At 34.2% G+C, this 17,728-nt stretch overlaps 1 long non-coding RNA gene across 1 annotated transcript in view; it reads right to left on the bottom strand.

The window, feature by feature from the left end:
* Positions 1-609, bottom strand: part of LOC142322815 (uncharacterized) — a 61,082-nt gene extending 60,473 nt beyond the window's left edge. Inside the window, exon 1 of the long non-coding RNA XR_012755941.1 lies at positions 474-609. This is a non-coding gene — a long non-coding RNA (uncharacterized LOC142322815). The remainder of the gene's footprint in view (positions 1-473) is intronic.
* Between the last annotated feature and the right edge of the window lie 17,119 nt (positions 610-17,728).

The raw sequence follows: 17,728 nt of genomic DNA, 5'->3' as shown, positions 1-17,728 counted from the left end.
GTAATCCTAAAAAAAGCTAGGTATGCTTTCATTAAATTACGTTTTATCTTTAAAGACTAGAAAAAAAAACTACAGCGATACGTTATACGCACACTTTATTACTGTTGGATTTAACCTATTCGAAGGGGCATACAACAGTAAGCTCGATCAATATCTCTTGAAAACACGCCGTGTTTTCAACACGCTAGCTGTAATTTAGCTACTACAGATAAATTCACAATGCCACTGAGAAAAAGTATACGGAATTTTAAAAGCGCTAACTATTTAAAAATCATGAAGTAATATTATCTTAATTATAATCGTTATTATGTTGTTTTACTCGCGGTATAAATATCTTTTAAAAATTTATTCCTAAGGAACTATATTATTTAAGGTTAAATTGACAAAAAAATCCTCTTATAATAAATATTTTCATCGAACTTAAAGTAATACGTACATCGTAAATAAAAACTTAATTAATTATTATTACTCACTGTTGTCCTATCGAAAGCCATCGCACGATGCGAGCGAGAGACGCTGTAAGACGTCGCCGTAGAGGACAGCGCTCGTTCAACAGGACACGCTGCAAGCCGTACGGTTACAGTAACTGGGCCAGCACAGCAGCGAACACATACACCACACTCTACTAGGGACTAACTGGTGTTACCCGTCTGCATATCTAAAAATCCCCACTGCTGTAACAAAGCAACCCCTATATAGTTACTTACTCTCTTGCTCGTTATCGCATGGCATTTTCTGAAACCGCACACAGACCTTCACAAAAAAATCTTCTTTTTTTATGACCCGTTTATAAATTATTGTTTAAAATACCAGCTGTACTTAACAGTAATTAGTCTCTTATATATATATATATATATATATTTGTTATGAACTCTGCAGATTTTATTTTTACCTATTATATTTACCTTTAATTATAACAAAAAGTTAATTTTTAAATATATTTGTAGGTTAAATATTAAGTTTTTAACACTAATTTTGATAACGGAATTAAAACTACTGAAGTTTTATCTTTTAAAAATGTAAGGTGATCGTTCGCTAATAACATAAAGACGTAATTCGGTTTGTAGCCTGGACATAGAATACTGTAAAGTTTTCTGCAGAATATTTCGTTTTACGTGTGACTGTAATGAAAAATGGATAGAATTGTAAAAGATTTTCGGTATCGACTAAAAAATCATTAAATGGCTTTAATGTTTTTCGAAAATAGGTACTGGATTTTGAGGCCGCAATCTTTCATCGGTACCATTTAATCGCGCTCTTAGGGTATTTTAATAGCTGTACAAGCGGTTTCTATTGTTATATGTTCTTTAAGCCCCTGGACCGAAGTTCATAATATAGTTATCGTGTATCATTAATACCTATGATAATAGAAAAACGATTTTTTTTAAATTAAACATTTTTTAATTTAAAAATGTTTTTTTCGCAATTTGTTTATAAATTATAAAGACTCTGTCAAATATAATGCTTTACGGTAGCAAAAAGCGGATAAGAAAAAGCAAAAAGTAAAATAACATGCGCCCTCGAAATACGATGCTATAGGAAGATAATGAAAATTATGTCGGTCGATAAAATTTGAAAAAGCCAAATAAGAGAAGAGAACGATTTGCTGTGGAATTCTGTAAATAAGTGGACTATGTATTAAAACATCCAGATTTAGTTAATCCAGTAACAAAAGGATGTGTAAATAGGAAAACCTATAGAAAAAATAGAAATTAGAATAAATAAAACTGTTAACCGAGGACGTAGGAAGTAGTAAATATTTTTTAAACGTTAAATTAAAAAATGCAACAATAAAGGAATATAGAATGGTATTAATGGTATTAAGAATGGTATTGATTTAGAAGAAAAAACTGCCTTTAGGCCGCTAAATGATATCAACAGAATTTACCTGTAAGGAAAAACATTGAATTTTTAAAATAGATAACCGTTTTGAATGTTCATTAAGGTTGATCATTAAGAGTGGAATAAAATTCAAATACATGTAGGTGAAGAATCCTCAGGCCCCATCTATTACTTACAAATCCGACCCTTGTTCAGAAGTAAATTATCTTTATATTTATTTTTAGGATCAAGTATTTTAACTCTTTCAGTAGTCAATTGAAAACCTCATTCTCGACTTTTTACTAATTAGATATTATATTTATAAAAATTTTATTTAATTAAAATTAATTTTAATCATTATATTTATAAACATTAGAATTATATACGATAGGATATTTTATAGTAAACATTAGTCGATAAATATTTTAAGGCTTTTGTAAACGTAACTATAACAACCGGTCATTGTCTTTGCAAAAATAAACTATCCATAATAAATTTTTAGTTACAGACAGAACAAAACAAAATAGTTCAGTCAGTTATAACCGTGTTCAAATGATAAGAGAATTGAATTTTAAAATACTCCAACCTCTTTAAGTAGTTTTCTAGGTAGAAAAGAGATAATGAAATTTAATATACAGATATAGTATTTTTTCAATTTTATGTCAAAAATTATGCTTTAATTATAAGTAATTTTTTTTGGTTGACGTCATAGTACTAAATAGAAAAAAAATATTTCTTTTTTTCTTTTTCAAATTAATTAATAATAATAATAGGTTTTATTTAACCATTAACCGTAATATTCATTAAATTTCATTTTTTTTTAATTTCAATATATAATATATCCCCAGTTGTTCATAATACTGGGGAAAACATAAAATGCCTAAATTGTTTTCAGTCTTAAACGCTTACTTAAAAAAAATTGTACGAAGTTTTAATTTTTTTATTAGGTTTATTGAATTTCTAAAGCAAATGGTAAATTAAAACCAAACATCACAAACGACTTTGTGATGTCTGTGAAGTCAGGCAAGATGTAAGTTAAGTTCTAAAATTTCAACTTTTCTATTTTTTTTATTAAGAAAACATGAATTTACAAGATTAGCTAACGTAATTTTTCATTTTGGCGTAAATTACAGCTGCAAAAATTATTTTTTTACAAATTTAAATTTTGGACTTTAAATAAAGGATATAAGAGTTCTATTATTTATGCTCTCAAAACTTGACGAAATGCAACGTTTTAATGTATTGATAAATGCAATAATTTAACTGGAATTTCAAGTAATTATAGATTTGTAGGCCCTAAATTCCCGATAAAGTGCAATTTCTAGAGCGCTGAACCAAAGAATAATGTAAGTTACATTTTAATCGCGACTTTCTAAAACCACTTAAACTTAAAGCGTTTTATCGAAAGTAAAAAAAAAATACTATTAATGTCTTGTTGAATAATTCCATTTAATTCCCGCCTCCAGTGATTTTATTGTTGCAACAGCGCTTTTTTTATACAAACATAAAATGTTTATTTTTACCACTCCTTTTGCTCCTAGAAAAAGAGTGTGTATTAATTTCTTGTTTTACACCATTTCTCATAGTCTTTCTTTTGACTGCGACGCATATAAAGCATCTGAAGTGTTTGTGGAACTAACTAAAACCCGGTTTCCCTGAGAGTTATGATGTTCATTATACAGCCGTTTCTTGTAATGAACAGAGAGAATGTATCGTTGGTAGAGTTGAATATTGCCTGCTTTTTAGTAGGCTTGGCAATGTTGATATACAGAGTGTCCCATATAAACCGCAACCCAACCTTATATTGGTAGGTATTGAAATAATAAAAAGGCATGTGTAAATGTAAATGTAATTTTTATTATTACCATCCATTACCTTACATCTAGAGTAAATGTTGGAAGTGGCCACCATCTTCTTGAACACAAGCTTCAATTCTTTTTACAGCGTTTCTTGCAACTTTTTACAAAGTTTGTGGCTGGATATTTAATACAGCTTGTTCAATATTGACTTTCAAGTGTTCGTGGTTTGTTGCTGTAGGCTTTTTCTTTGAGGTAACCGCGTAGAAAAAAATCCGCCGCAGTCAAATCTGGAGATCTTGGTGGCCACAAGCCTAGACCGATAACACGATTACCAAAGAATTCCTCAACGAAATTAGAAGTTGAACCTCCGTAGTGCGATGTCGCACCGTCATGTTGTAGCCAGCAGTGTCTGTCTTCCTCTTCCAAGAGTGCAATGAACTGAAATAAAATATCCTGATATCGTTCTGCATTAATGGTGTACTCGAAAAAAATAGGACCGATTATTTTCATCCGCGATATCGCGCACCACACGCCCGACTTCTGCGGGTGTAATTGTTTTTCGTGATAAACGTGGGGATTTTCAGCACTCCAAATTCTACCGTTTTGGCTGTTTACGTAGCCATCCAGATGAAACCGTGCTTCATCTGTGAAAAATAACGAATCCATAAAATTAATTCCCTCACGCAGAAATCGACGGAACCATTGACAATATTGTAGCCGTTTTTATTTGTCGGGCTCGAGAAGTCGATGAACCGTTTGAATGCGATAAGGTCGTAATTGTAATTGTTTGGTCGCCCGATGAACAGTTGATTTACACAAATTAATTTCAGCAGACAAACGTCTGATCGATTTATTTGGCGAGGCGAGTAATCGGTCTTTAATTTCAGTGACTGTATCTGTATTCAACACTGACGCAGATCTTTTGTGTTCCTCGTTATTAACAGAACCGGTCTCTCTAAATTTTGCGACTAACCTTAATATTGATGTTTTGTTAGGAGCTGGTTTATCTGGGTACTTATGGCGAAACAAATCTTGCACTGCAACCACTGATTTCGTACTGAAGTACGACTCAACAATGAAAACACGTTCATCTAGCGAAAATACCATCTTGTCTCTAGCAATGCACTGAACGTTATGATTGCACTGTTGTTACTACCGGTAGTGTTCTACTGCGTCGCCGCGATGTTCAGATGTTGGACGAGTCCATTTCAGTAACAAGTAAGGGAGTAAGCTTGACTTTTGAAATTTCATGGATGAGTGATTGATGGGTTGCGTTTTGTATGGGACACTCTGTACATCAATACATTCGACTCAATGAAGAAGACAACAGGGCTGTATTTACTTTTAATTCTCTTTAGTAACCCTGGTACAGGAATACTTATTATTATTATTATTATTAAGATTTTTACCGGTGAATTGTAACTCTTCATAGGTCGCTTACAACCATTTCGGTTACGGTACTACGTAAACATATTTTAAATCCTACAACTTATTTTTAGAATTACCAATTACTCGAAAAATAAAAAAAATATTAAAAAAAATAAAAGATTAGCGCAAAACCAGTTAGTCGTTATTTTCCTTATTGGACCTTAGCCGTGTTTTTAAATGATACCGTATATGAAACTCGTTATCATTTCATACTCGTATCTCGGCCGTAGATACCGACATGGGAAATTTGATGCGGTATGTTTAATACGATTTGAAAGTCAAGTTATAGATTTGAGGGCTTCTTAATTATGTATATTCGATCAGGAATATTTTGTCATTACGGATGTATAAATTATCTGTTCGTTACTAACATCTGAGGCGCTTTTCATATATCTACTTTGATACAAAATAAATGTGGTTTCTGCAGTTCAAAGGCTTAAATACCGTTGTAATAAATACACCGGTTTTACGTAAGATGTACGTTTTCATACATATTCAGTAAATTCATAACAAAATAGTCTATATTTATGACATTCTGAAAATATTTTATTCGTGTATGTTTGGGAAACGAGCAAAAACTGGCATCTGATCAAGTGTAAATTAATTCTGAAATAGGAGCAGATTAATTTTTTGTTAAATCCATCACCAATCTGTTATTTTTAGCAAAAAACTTCACTGTATTTATAAACCTCATTATATATCGATTTTTATAATCTATTTCACACTTTCCCCGCAAAATTTTCGAACGCTTAGGCGGTCTGTTACTGCTGTATCCTGTCGATACATAGACAACACGTTGTTTATACTAACTACTCGCTATATTAAAATTCATCGCACAAGATTTATTTCATTTAGAATTAGTATTCTACGCACAATAGCGTATACTAACGATACTAACGCATACGCACGGCGAGTATGTTCTATATAAGTACGGTTCTATCGTTATTAACTACGGGTTTTCTCAAAGCGGTGTTGTTTATTATTTAGGAATTCTAACTATAGTGTTTTGCAACGAATTTATTCTACTTATTTTAGTTTAAACAGCTTTGTAGTAAAAAGGATCTTCTTTCAAAGAATAGTCTGTATGCCATAATTAGTTAGATCATTTAGATGTAATTAGTTAGAACATAGATCATAATAAATAACAGTTATATAAATTCAATTCACAGAATTAATAAGGTTGAGGATTTTAAAAATTGTGGAATACTAGATTTCAAATAGCAAAACTTTCTTACTTTAAAAATTACTAACTTAACATTTTAAAATTTGTAATGTTTTCGAGGTCCAAAACCAGAATAATAAATTTTACCGAAATTTTTCGTAAATCATCTGATAGTATTTATCTCGTGTACAGTATCAAGAAATAAAAAACGATAATAAAATTTGTAATAAAATTTAATTAAAATAAAAAACAAAATAAAATTAAAAAACGATAACAAAATTTGTCATTCGTAGTAGGCAGAGAAACTTCAGTTTATTCTTAAAACCGGTTAAAATCCTTTTCCTCAGTTTTGGAATTTTTTCTTATCGAAAATCAGCGTTTCACATTCTAGAATTCTCCGCTAAAAGTTATAAGTTTCATCGTTCTGGAATGTGACGAAACTATTAATAAAATAAGTAGGATAGAACAATGTCGAATTTCACGCAGTTTATTGCGTTGTAAATTTTAAACTGCACTGCGGATTAAAATCTGTTCCTTAACCAGTTGATTTGTACCGACGCCCGTAATGATTATTTGCAAACGATTTTAAGCCGTGTTAATAATGCTTATATTAATTATAAAATAGTTTTAAATTAAAATAATTATAAAATAGGATCGATGTTTTTGTCGTAACATCTTTACGATGTTTGTCGTAACGATCTTTTTGTCGTAACACCTTCTTCATTTCACGGAGTATCCCAACGTCCTGGACACAACCCTGGATGCGTCAGTGTCTATACTCAGTATAGCAATGTACAGTGTACATTATATTTTATTACTAACTACTTTAGTAAAAAATTTACTTGACTAGAAGAAGAAAGCGTAATAAAATAATTTTAAAATCCTTAGTGCGAAATAGAATTTTAGAATATTTATAAAGTGTTGTAACATAGTGAATGGATACATCGATTTATTTATATATACTTCAAAATTACAATTTCAGTTTATTATTAGCGATCCTACGTAAGACGGTAAATCAGATTCAGTCCCTCTGAGAGTCTTTTATCTTTCCTCCGTTTTTTCCTTTTATGAGTTTATTCCTTTTTCTTAAAAAAGTGCGAAGAGAATCGTATCGACCACTGTCCTAGCTCCAACTGTTTGTTGACTTTCTTTAAACTGCAGGGCATCGTTTTATTTAAGTGGCAACTATACCTGTGAGACGATTCGGAGGTTTTGTTTCTTTCCCGAAGGTTTTACAAAAAAGCGACTTAGTTTCTAACCCACCGGGTCGGTCTAGTGGTGAACCCGTCATCGCAAATCAGCTGATTTAGAAGTCGAGAGTTCTAAGGTTCAAATCCTAGTAAAGGCAGTTACTTTTATACGGATTTGAATACTAGATTGTGGATGCCGGTGTTCTTGGTGGTTGGGTTTCAATTAACCACAGAAATTGTTGACCTGAGACTGTACAAGACGACACAGCATTTACATTCATATTTCATTTACATTTACATTTTTTACATTCACATTTCATCCTCTGAAGTAATACCTTACGTTGGTTCCGGAGTCTAAACAGGAAAAAAGGAGAAAACTTAGGTCCTGCTGAATAAATGTAGATCTCATTCTAAATTTACTTATAAGTCAAACTCACGGCTCGAAAATTAACCGGACAAACAAAAATAAATCAAATCCAAAATCACTTCGCAGTAGCAAAGCTGAAGATTGAACATTTGCCGATCGCATAATAGAAAGAGATCGTAGACTCAGTAACGATATCCAAAAACTGCCGATGTTTAACTTTCTTATGTGCACGATAAACTAAACAAAATTAATAAATAATTAGTATAGTATGTATAATTTTAATTATTAATTTAAAAACCAAGTCAAATTTATTTTACATAATTTTTTTTTTTAACTCAAACCGTAACACTTTCAGCTGCTTTTGCAATAATTTTCAGCGATCGATAAAAAATGACTGCTTCATCTCCAGTTGATGAACATGGCAAAAGCGGTTGAAATTGTTATAACATGAGTTTCAACAAACGTTATGTTCGTAGCTTGTTGCGCGCAAGAGTTAGGTCCGCTAGGCGAAGATACCAACGTCGCCCCCTAACAGGAATTAACGTTGACGACGTGAGTGCTGAGAGTCTGTGACCTACCGGCGCTTCCGTAGTGAGTACGTTCATGCCATCAAGGAAGCCAAACTCAAGTTATGGCAAGACTCCATGCGCGAGTTGCAGCGCAACCCCTGGCAGCTCGCGAAGTCATGTTACCGACCAAAGCCATTGCAAGTGCTGTCCAGTGTTCGATGCGGGTTTGGTGGTCGGGACCACACTTTAACATCTGTGGCGACTTACCAGGCGTTCCTGGATACTCTGTTTCCAGATGTTCCGGAGGGTGAAGCAGAAGTCGGCGGTAGGGCGGATGAGACAATATTCCCTGGCGTACGGGCTGTGGAACCCGTAGATATAGACAGAATGGTTTCTCGAATGGCACTGAGAAAGGCACCGGGAATTGACCAACTTGACCCGGACAATTTGTTTGCCTGTCATAAGAGAGCCGCTTGGCAGGCAGTTATCGGGATGCCTAAGCTAGAGTTGTTTCCGACTTGTTGGAAGGTGGCTTTGATGAGGGTCCTCTTAAAATCAGGAAAGGATCCGATTGAGGTCAGCAGTTGTCGACCCATCAGCCTCTTGCCGGTAATCGGCAAGTTGCTTGAAAGGCTGATTGTGGAATGGCTCTAGGAAAACATCGATATGAACTTTCTTCTAAATCGAGGCCGCCTATGGCTTCATGAAAGTTGTTGGCACCGAGAATTGCATCTTAAATGCACTTGCAGAGGTGGAAAGCGCCGACTGTAAATATGTTTTGGCAATTTTTATTGACATAGAGGTAACATTTCCTTCTTTGTGCTGGTGTTCTGTCCTCCATGAGTTGGAACGCCGCAACGTTCCCGTAGCCCTGCAGGCCGTAGTACGTGACTACTTGTCTGATCACACGGCTCTGTTTAAGGATGCGTACCTAGTTGTGGAAAAATCCGTTACCACGGGAAGCCCGCAGAGTTCCGTTCTCGGTCCCCTGCTGTGGAACCTGGTTTTCGACGGATTTCTGAGACTGACATTCCCAGAAGGGGTCACAGCCCAGGCTTTCGCCGATAACTGTCTCCTGTTACTTCGTGGTAACTCATGACCACAGCTAGAAGAGCTGAAATTTTATGCTTCTCAAGGGTGCAGACAAATTATCATACAGTCGTAACACCCGTATTAAGTATAAAGGGTGTGTAATCAGCCGAGTGAGGGTTCATAAGTACCTAGGTGTTTTGTTTGATGATAAGTTGCTTTTTAGCAACCACATTAGGCAAGTAGCGGCGGACGCCGTCTCTGTGATGCATAAGGTTAGGATGATTGCTTAAAAGGATTACGGGCCGTCGAGCCGTCATTTGTACATTGTGTACCGAGGTATCTTCGAAAGTATGACCTCTTACGCGGAATCCGTTTGGGCGTATAGGTTGGAAAGAAATAGAGCACTTATTCAAAATTAAGCACTTATTAAGGAGTGCCCAGCGCAGAGCCATAATTTTATGCACTGTTTTTTTTTAAAACAACCTCCTACGAGGCCACCACTGTATTGGGAAAGGCTCTCCCAATCGATTTAGTGGTGAAAGTTCAGGCGGCCATGTGGAGATGTGGAGTTCTGCGAATAGGCGGGAGACCGAGGTATTTCTGATACGGTTTCAAGCCGCATCACAAATACCGGAGCGGAACGTTGATCTCAATGCACCGGTTTTAAATTTCAAACAGTTGCCCATCTCCCGCCTACGGAGGAGGCTTTACAGCCTCGCGATGGAATCATGGCAGCAAGAATGGCATGCCACAACTAACGGAAGTCCTTGTATAGAGTTATATAGGATCTGGAGGGATGGTACGCCTCTCCTTCGTTTTTAAGGGCAACGGGAACCCGAGTGCTCTCCAACCATGTAAATTTAAACCAATATTTGTTTCGGTTCCACCTGGCAGATGATGAGTTATGCGTTTGCGTGGAGGTCCAGTCGAACAAACACATGATGTTCGATTGCCCAGCTCTTGGAGGGACCAGAACTCAAGTCACCCTGGAACTTACAGGTCATGGGAAAAATGTGACGAGAGCCCCATTGTCGGACCGTGTGGAGTTCCTTGATGCGGTTGCTTCATTCAACCGACATCAATAGTTTACCTTAGCGAAAAGACTCCTACCGCGCTGCTGTAGGAAGCTAACCGAGAGATATGGCTGGCTACCAGCCAAATTAAAGCTCCAAGCTCTTTAATAGTGGACAGGTACTTGCTGACATTCAGCGGCCAAGGCGTGGTCTTTGAAGAGAAAAATTTAATTATTAATAGTAATATAAGTTTTAGTAGTTGACGTGGGGCGCCTACCCATTTTAGTGATATATGACAAGTGGGCTGTGGGACACGCTAGCGAGTGGTGTATGGCACCACGCTTATTCCGATCATGCTTTTAGGTTAGCTCTTAGAGCTAGTTAGGACACTGGTGGCTAAACTGTTTCGAGGCTCAGTAGCCGTTCGTGGCACAGACATTCGGTCTTATGCATTAGGGCGACCGAATGGGGTGGTGGCGGAGGTAATGCCAAGCAAACCAAACATTTTGTTTCGGGCATTACTTTATTATCCTATCGGTCTAGTACGAAGTGGCCGAGAACTGAGAAAATAGTCACTTTGATCCGTGGTATGCAGGAATCAAACACAGTAACCGATCAGAATGATGGCCTTTTTTACCGATTCAGCCGATTACTAGTCGCCAGTCACTGCACTAAGCCTTCATGATTAGGGTAGAATGTCGTTGACGGAGAGACGCAAACGATATACTGAAAAGAAAAAGAAGATGCTGAAACAGAGGTGTTCGATCACCTCACCAGAGCCGACCGCTCCGATTCTTCTTCTGAGACTTCGAGCGGCAAACCAAAACGGTTCTTTAAAGAACCATCCGTGGTTTAGCTCCCGAGTCGGATGCTGGGGACTACCGGAGCTGACAACAGTGATGGTTCACCATCAGCTCGCAAGCAACTCTTTCACAGCCTCGGCTAACAGCCCTTTTCAAGGTTATCAATACTCAAGCTACTTCTTTTCACCGTCCGATAATAAATGAAATAAAACTACGAATGTGTTTTTTTTTTTAATGAAAATATGATCTTTGTATAAATTACACGTCTGACTGTTATAGCTAACAGCATCGCGTAATATAATCGGAGATTAATTTTGATTAAGAATAAATCATTAAAATTAATATAAATACTTTAATTGTTTAATTACTTTTGTTTTGATATTTATTTCCATCAGATTAAACATTTATTTAATTAAAAGCACATACCTTTTAGTTTAGATTTTTGAAATGAATGGTTGTAGCAGCATCGTGTTCGGTAAAACTGAGATCATAATATTGTTAAACGTTCATAAAATCAATTAAAACAAATGAAAAAGATGAAAAATTTTAGACTGAAAAGCTAAAAGGAGAAGATAAAGGAGTATTTATTTTCTGAACACAAATCTCTCCAAGTACAGTTGTTGGGCGCTTTGGACACCCGCTACTCAATTCCGGTCTCTTCATTTATAGAATATTACTATTTCAGAAATAATTTTTTCTGTAAAAATAGTAACTAAATAGTCCTGGATAAGATGATAAACTCCATCTCTTCACATCACTAAGAAGTCTCCTGGAGAGTGAAGGAGCAAAGTAAGATTGATTATATCATGTAATGGAAATTCTTCAGCATCCTCCTTAAACATACTTGCACAAATCTCTCCAATACACCATTGTCATCAGTTCACTAAGTTAGCTATTATTCACTCAAAGAGTAATACAATAATTACAAAGAAATTTTTATTTGTAGAACATGATATGGTCATTAATGTATTCCTTATAATTCAGCAAGTAGATAATGAACAAATATTTTTCACTCATTAAAAATTAATTTTTAGTTGCTTAAATTATCACAATTTTAATTTTATACTATAAAAACACTCATTTTATTCATATAATACTAATTTATATATAATGTGTTAAACAAAGATAAGTCGGTACACCGACTTATAGTATGAAAGGAAAAGTCGATAGGTGGGTGGAATATATTGAAGAGTTATATAGAGGAAATGAATTAGAAAATGAAGTTATAGTGGAAGAAGATGAAGTCAAAGAGGATGAAAGGGGAGAAACAATACTGAGATCTGAATTTAAGAGACCATTAAAAGATTTGTATGGCAGAAAGGCTCAAATACAGAGATAGAAGAACAATTTACAGGAACCAAACAGCAAACGTAATAATTGAAGAACATAAGAAAGAAGCATAAGAAGAATAACGTAATAAAAAAGGGAGTCCGGCAAGGATGTTCCCTATCCCCGTTACTTTTTAATCTTTACATAGAACTAGCAGTTAGGTTTCTTCTTAATTTCTCAAATTGAAATCGTATTTGTATTTATATGTGTAAAATATTTCTCTAATATTTAATTTTATTTCTTTCTAATATTTCTAAATGTGTGTTATATCATAAACAGAATTTTTATTCTTTAGAAACATTAGTAGAAAATATCAGTTCTGAACAGCAGACTTTGCATACACATTCATAACAAATTTCAAAATTTTTAAAACAGAATACAATTTAGACAAATTGACAAATTATGAAGTGGATATGTTTTAATGTAGTTATAGAATTCAATACCAAGTGAAGATACAAAATCGATTGTTGGAAATTAATATGGTAAGTTTAACTTATCTAATTACTGTGTTTTGGTAGTTTATATTTCATCTAATACAAAATTTTATTAACACAGTCAATATTATTGTTAATAAACAATTTGAATTTTCAAAAAAAAAAAATTTATATATATATGCAAAACTTTAAAATAGAATGGCTTATATCTCTGTAACACAGACAAGAAAATCAGTTTTAAGTAGATAATCACAAATTAGTAAATAACATTAGTAGCAAAAACTGTCATACAAGAAAGTACTGCTAGGTAAGAGGAAGAATGTTAATAAAAAATTCCAAGAAACAAGAGATAATTGAAATTAAACACATAAGAAAGTCATATTAACTGAATATCCTTATAACCAGATGGTCTCACAACACTTGAGAATCTCAGAAAAAATGATTTTAGAAAAACTGAATATTATTTTCATACGTACTAAATAGGGAAACTGAAGGACTAAAAAAATTAGACTGACATTAATTCATTAAATAGACATAAACACTAAAAATGTAATACTTTTTAATTACTTTCTAAATTCAAGAATAACTAAAGATTGTACTGTGTTATTAGATGCCATAACAAAAAAGTCTGTTCACCACAGTGGTCAACTGTATATTAAATATAATTACTCTCAGAGAAATCAACTTTGACTAATGCCACTTATACCTCAGATTGTTCACGTACACCAGGCCATAAGAAGACTGAGACAGATAGTTAAAATAATAAATAGATTTATCCCTTCTGCCGAGAAACAATCTGTACATATTCTGTATGTACTTAGTAATGAAGGAATTACAGTTTAATAACAACGGTATCACTGTGTCACACATGAAAAATTTTAGATCATAATCAAAAATATTATATTGTAATTAGAATACATCTATTACCCACAATATTTTAATATTAAAAAGAACAGTCTTAAATATGACCTACTAAATATTTTGAATTTTTTATTTAAAAATAGTTTATTAAAAGAATAATGAAATACAGATGAATACTAGATCAATATGAACTAATCTACAAAATAGCAAAATCAGTATCATGGGAGAAGTTGAGGAAAAGTATAAGCATGAAAGAAATATCAATGCGTTAATCAAACAGGAAAATATACTTAAAAGGTAGAATAAATTTATGGAGTAACTATAACAATTTAATAGAAAACCAAATGATCTTCCATAGAAGATTAGTTTGAAATGGAAGAGGATGAAGTAGAAGCAACAATCCTAAAATCAGAAGTTATACAAGTAATAAAACATCTGATGAATGGAAAAGTTGTAGGAATAGATAAGCTGCCAATAAAAGCAGTTAAATATCTTAATGAAGAGAATTACAAGAGATGGTTAAGTTGTTTAACACAATCTACAGTAGTAGGATATGGAAAGAATTATGGTTGTTTCTTGAAACAAGCATAATTCTAATTAAGTATGTATGGTGTTAAATAAGTATGTAAATTTAATTAACACCATCAATACTTAATTAAGTATGAAAGGTGTAATTAAGTATTAAGATTACAGGATAGTTAATTTAATCTCCCATTCAGCAAGAATTCTTCTACAGATTCTGAGCGCAAGACTTAGTAAAAGAAATAGCTACAGAAGAACAATATGGATTTAGGAAGGGAAGCAGACAAGGAATGAAATTACAATAAATAATGACTAATGAGAACTCAGGGACAGGTATATAGAAAGAGGTAAAGGAATAAGTCCATCTTTTATAGATGTGGATAAAGCATTCAATTGTATCAAACAGAAGGAAATATTAAGAAGCTACAAGAGTAGATTGGAAATATAAAAGACTAATTAAAGAATTTTAGCTTAATCAGAGTGATTTTGAAACAGATGAACATAAAGAATAATCAGACTGACTGGTTTAAGTTTGGAAAAGGAATAAGGCAAGGATACTGCCTATCACAAACCTTTTGTGTTGAAGATACTATCAACAATCCTTTAGAAAAAGATAAAGGAATCATTGTAGGAGGAAGGAGAATAAACTGTATAAAGTCCATCAATAACACGGGTTTGTTTTAGGAGGTGAAGCACAGGATATTCAACAGATAATTTCAAAATTAGAAGATATTATGACAGAATATAAAATAAAAACGAATCTTGGGAAAAATAAAGTGATGAGAATAGGAAATATTAAGCCACTGAATATCTGCGCAAAAGAAGAAAGAATTGAACAAAGGAAAGAGAGTAGATGCTTAGGTATCATGAAGTGTACAAATACTTAGGTACAGAAAATTTTAATCTGAACAAAATAAAAAACATGAACAATAATGTTAAACATACTTTCAACAAAAGGAAACAATTATTTTTTATCTGTTTCCATTCTCACTGTACACTAATATACAATTTCATTTTTACATACAAAAAATTACAGTAGCCAGTTAAATAACATATTATTTATAACACTAGATATAAAAACCTCCTCTATGAATCATGAGACCTTGCCGTTGGTGAGGGGGCTTGAGTGCTCAGGGATACAGAGTAGCTGGACCGAAGGTGCAACCATATCGGAGAGGTATCTGTTTGAGAGCCAGACTAAGGAATGATTCCTGAAAGAGGGCAGCAGCTCTTTCAGTAGTTGTTAGGGGCGTGAGTCACAATGACTTAAACGGCCGTATCAACATCACTCAGTCCTCTGAGTACTGCGCAGCTGAAAGCAATGGAAAACTACAGCTGCTTTTATTCCAAGAAATTGTGGCTCTCTGCATTTTCACATAGCAATAATGGAGGCGCCTTCCTTGGTAAAATATTCCGGAGGTAAAATAGTCCCCCGTTCAGATCTCCGGGTGGGGACTACTAAGGAAGTGGTCACCAGAAAATTAAAAAATAACATTCTACGAGTCGGATCATGGAATGTTAGAAGCTTAAAAAAGGTTGGTAGGCTAGAAAATTTAAAAAGGGAAATGGGTAGGACAAATGTGGATATAGTAGGAATTAGTGAGGTTCGGAGGGAAGAGGAAGGCGACTTTTGGTCAGGTGATTTTAGAGTAATTAACTCAGCGTCAAATAATGGGCAGGCAGGAGTAGGTTTCGTGAAGAACAAGAAGATAGGGAGGAGAGTGGAGTATTTCAAAACGCATAGCGATAGAATCATTGTAATAAGGATAAAATCAAAACCTAAACCGACAACGATTGTTAACGTCTATATGCCTACAAGCGCCCATGATGATGATGAGGTAGAGTGTGTATACGAAGAGATTGATGAAGCAATTAAACACGTAAAAGGAGATGAAAATTTAATAGTAGTTGGAGATTGGAATGCAAGCATTGGAAAAGGCAAGGAAGGAAATATAGTGGGTGAATACGGGCTGGGCAAAAGAAATGAAAGAGGGGACCGACTTATAGAATTTTGCACGAAGTATAATTTAGTAATTGCCAACACCCAATTTAAAAATCATAATAGAAGAATATACACTTGGAAAAAGCCAGGCGATACTGCAAGATATCAGACAGATTATATCATGGTTAAGCAAAGATTTAGAAATCAACTCGTTGACTGCGAATCTTACCCTGGAGCAGACATTGATAGCGACCATAATTTGGTGTTAATGAAATGTAGATTGGGGTTTAAAAACCTGAAGAAAAGGTGCCAGATGAATCGGTGGAATTTAGGGAAGCTTGAGGAAGAGGAGGTAAAGAAGATTTTTGAGGAGGACATCGCAAGAGGTCTGAGTAAAAAAGATAAGGTAGAAAATGTAGAAGAAGAATGGGAGAATGTTAAAAAGGAAATTCTTAAATCAGCAGAAGCAAACTTAGGCGGAATAAAGAGAACTGGTAGAAAACCTTGGGTTTCAGACGATATATTGCAGCTGATGGTTGAACGTAGAAAATATAAGAATGCTAATGATGAAGAAAGTAAAAGGAACTATCGGCAATTAAGAAATGCTATAAACAGGAAGTGCAAACTGGCGAAAGAAGAATGGATTAAAGAAAAGTGTTCAGAAGTGGAAAGAGAAATGAACATCGGTAAAATAGACGGAGCATACAGGAAAGTTAAGGAGAATTTTGGGGTACATAAATTAAAATCTAATAATGTGTTAAACAAAGATGGTACACCAATATATAATACGAAAGGTAAAGTCGATAGATGGGTGGAATATATTGAACAGTTATACGGAGGAAATGAATTAGAAAATGGTGTTATAGAGGAAGAAGAGGAAGTTGAGGAGGATGAAATGGGAGAAACAATACTGAGATCTGAATTTAAGAGAGCATTAAAAGATTTAAATGGCAGAAAGGCTCCTGGAATAGACGGAATACCTGTAGAATTACTGCGCAGTGCAGGTGAGGAAGCGATTGATAGATTATACAAACTGGTGTGTAATATTTATGAAAAAGGGGAATTACCGTCAGACTTCAAAAAAAGTGTTATAGTTATGATACCAAAGAAACCAGGGGCAGATAAATGTGAAGAATATAGAACAATTAATTTAACTAATCATGCATCAAAAATCTTAACTAGAATTTTATACAGAAGAATTGAGAGGAGAGTGGAAGAAGTGTTAGGAGAAGACCAATTTGGTTTCACGAAAAGTATAGGGACAAGGGAAGCAATTTTAGGCCTCAGATTAACAGTAGAAGGAAGATTAAAGAAAAACAAACCAACATACTTGGTGTTTATAGACCTAGAAAAGGCTTTCGATAATGTAGACTGGAATAAAATGTTCAGCATTTTAAAAAAATTAGGGTTCAAATACAGAGATAGAAGAACAATTGCTAACATGTACAGGAACCAAACAGCAACAATAACAATTGAAGAACATAAGAAAGAAGCCCTAATAAGAAAGGGAGTCCGA

Source organism: Lycorma delicatula, chromosome 4 (genome assembly GCF_047948215.1).
Source record: "Lycorma delicatula isolate Av1 chromosome 4, ASM4794821v1, whole genome shotgun sequence".
Lineage (NCBI taxonomy): Eukaryota > Metazoa > Arthropoda > Insecta > Hemiptera > Fulgoridae > Lycorma > Lycorma delicatula.
The sequence above is the reverse complement of the archived record's forward strand: the minus strand, read 5'-3'. Positions and strand labels throughout refer to the sequence as shown.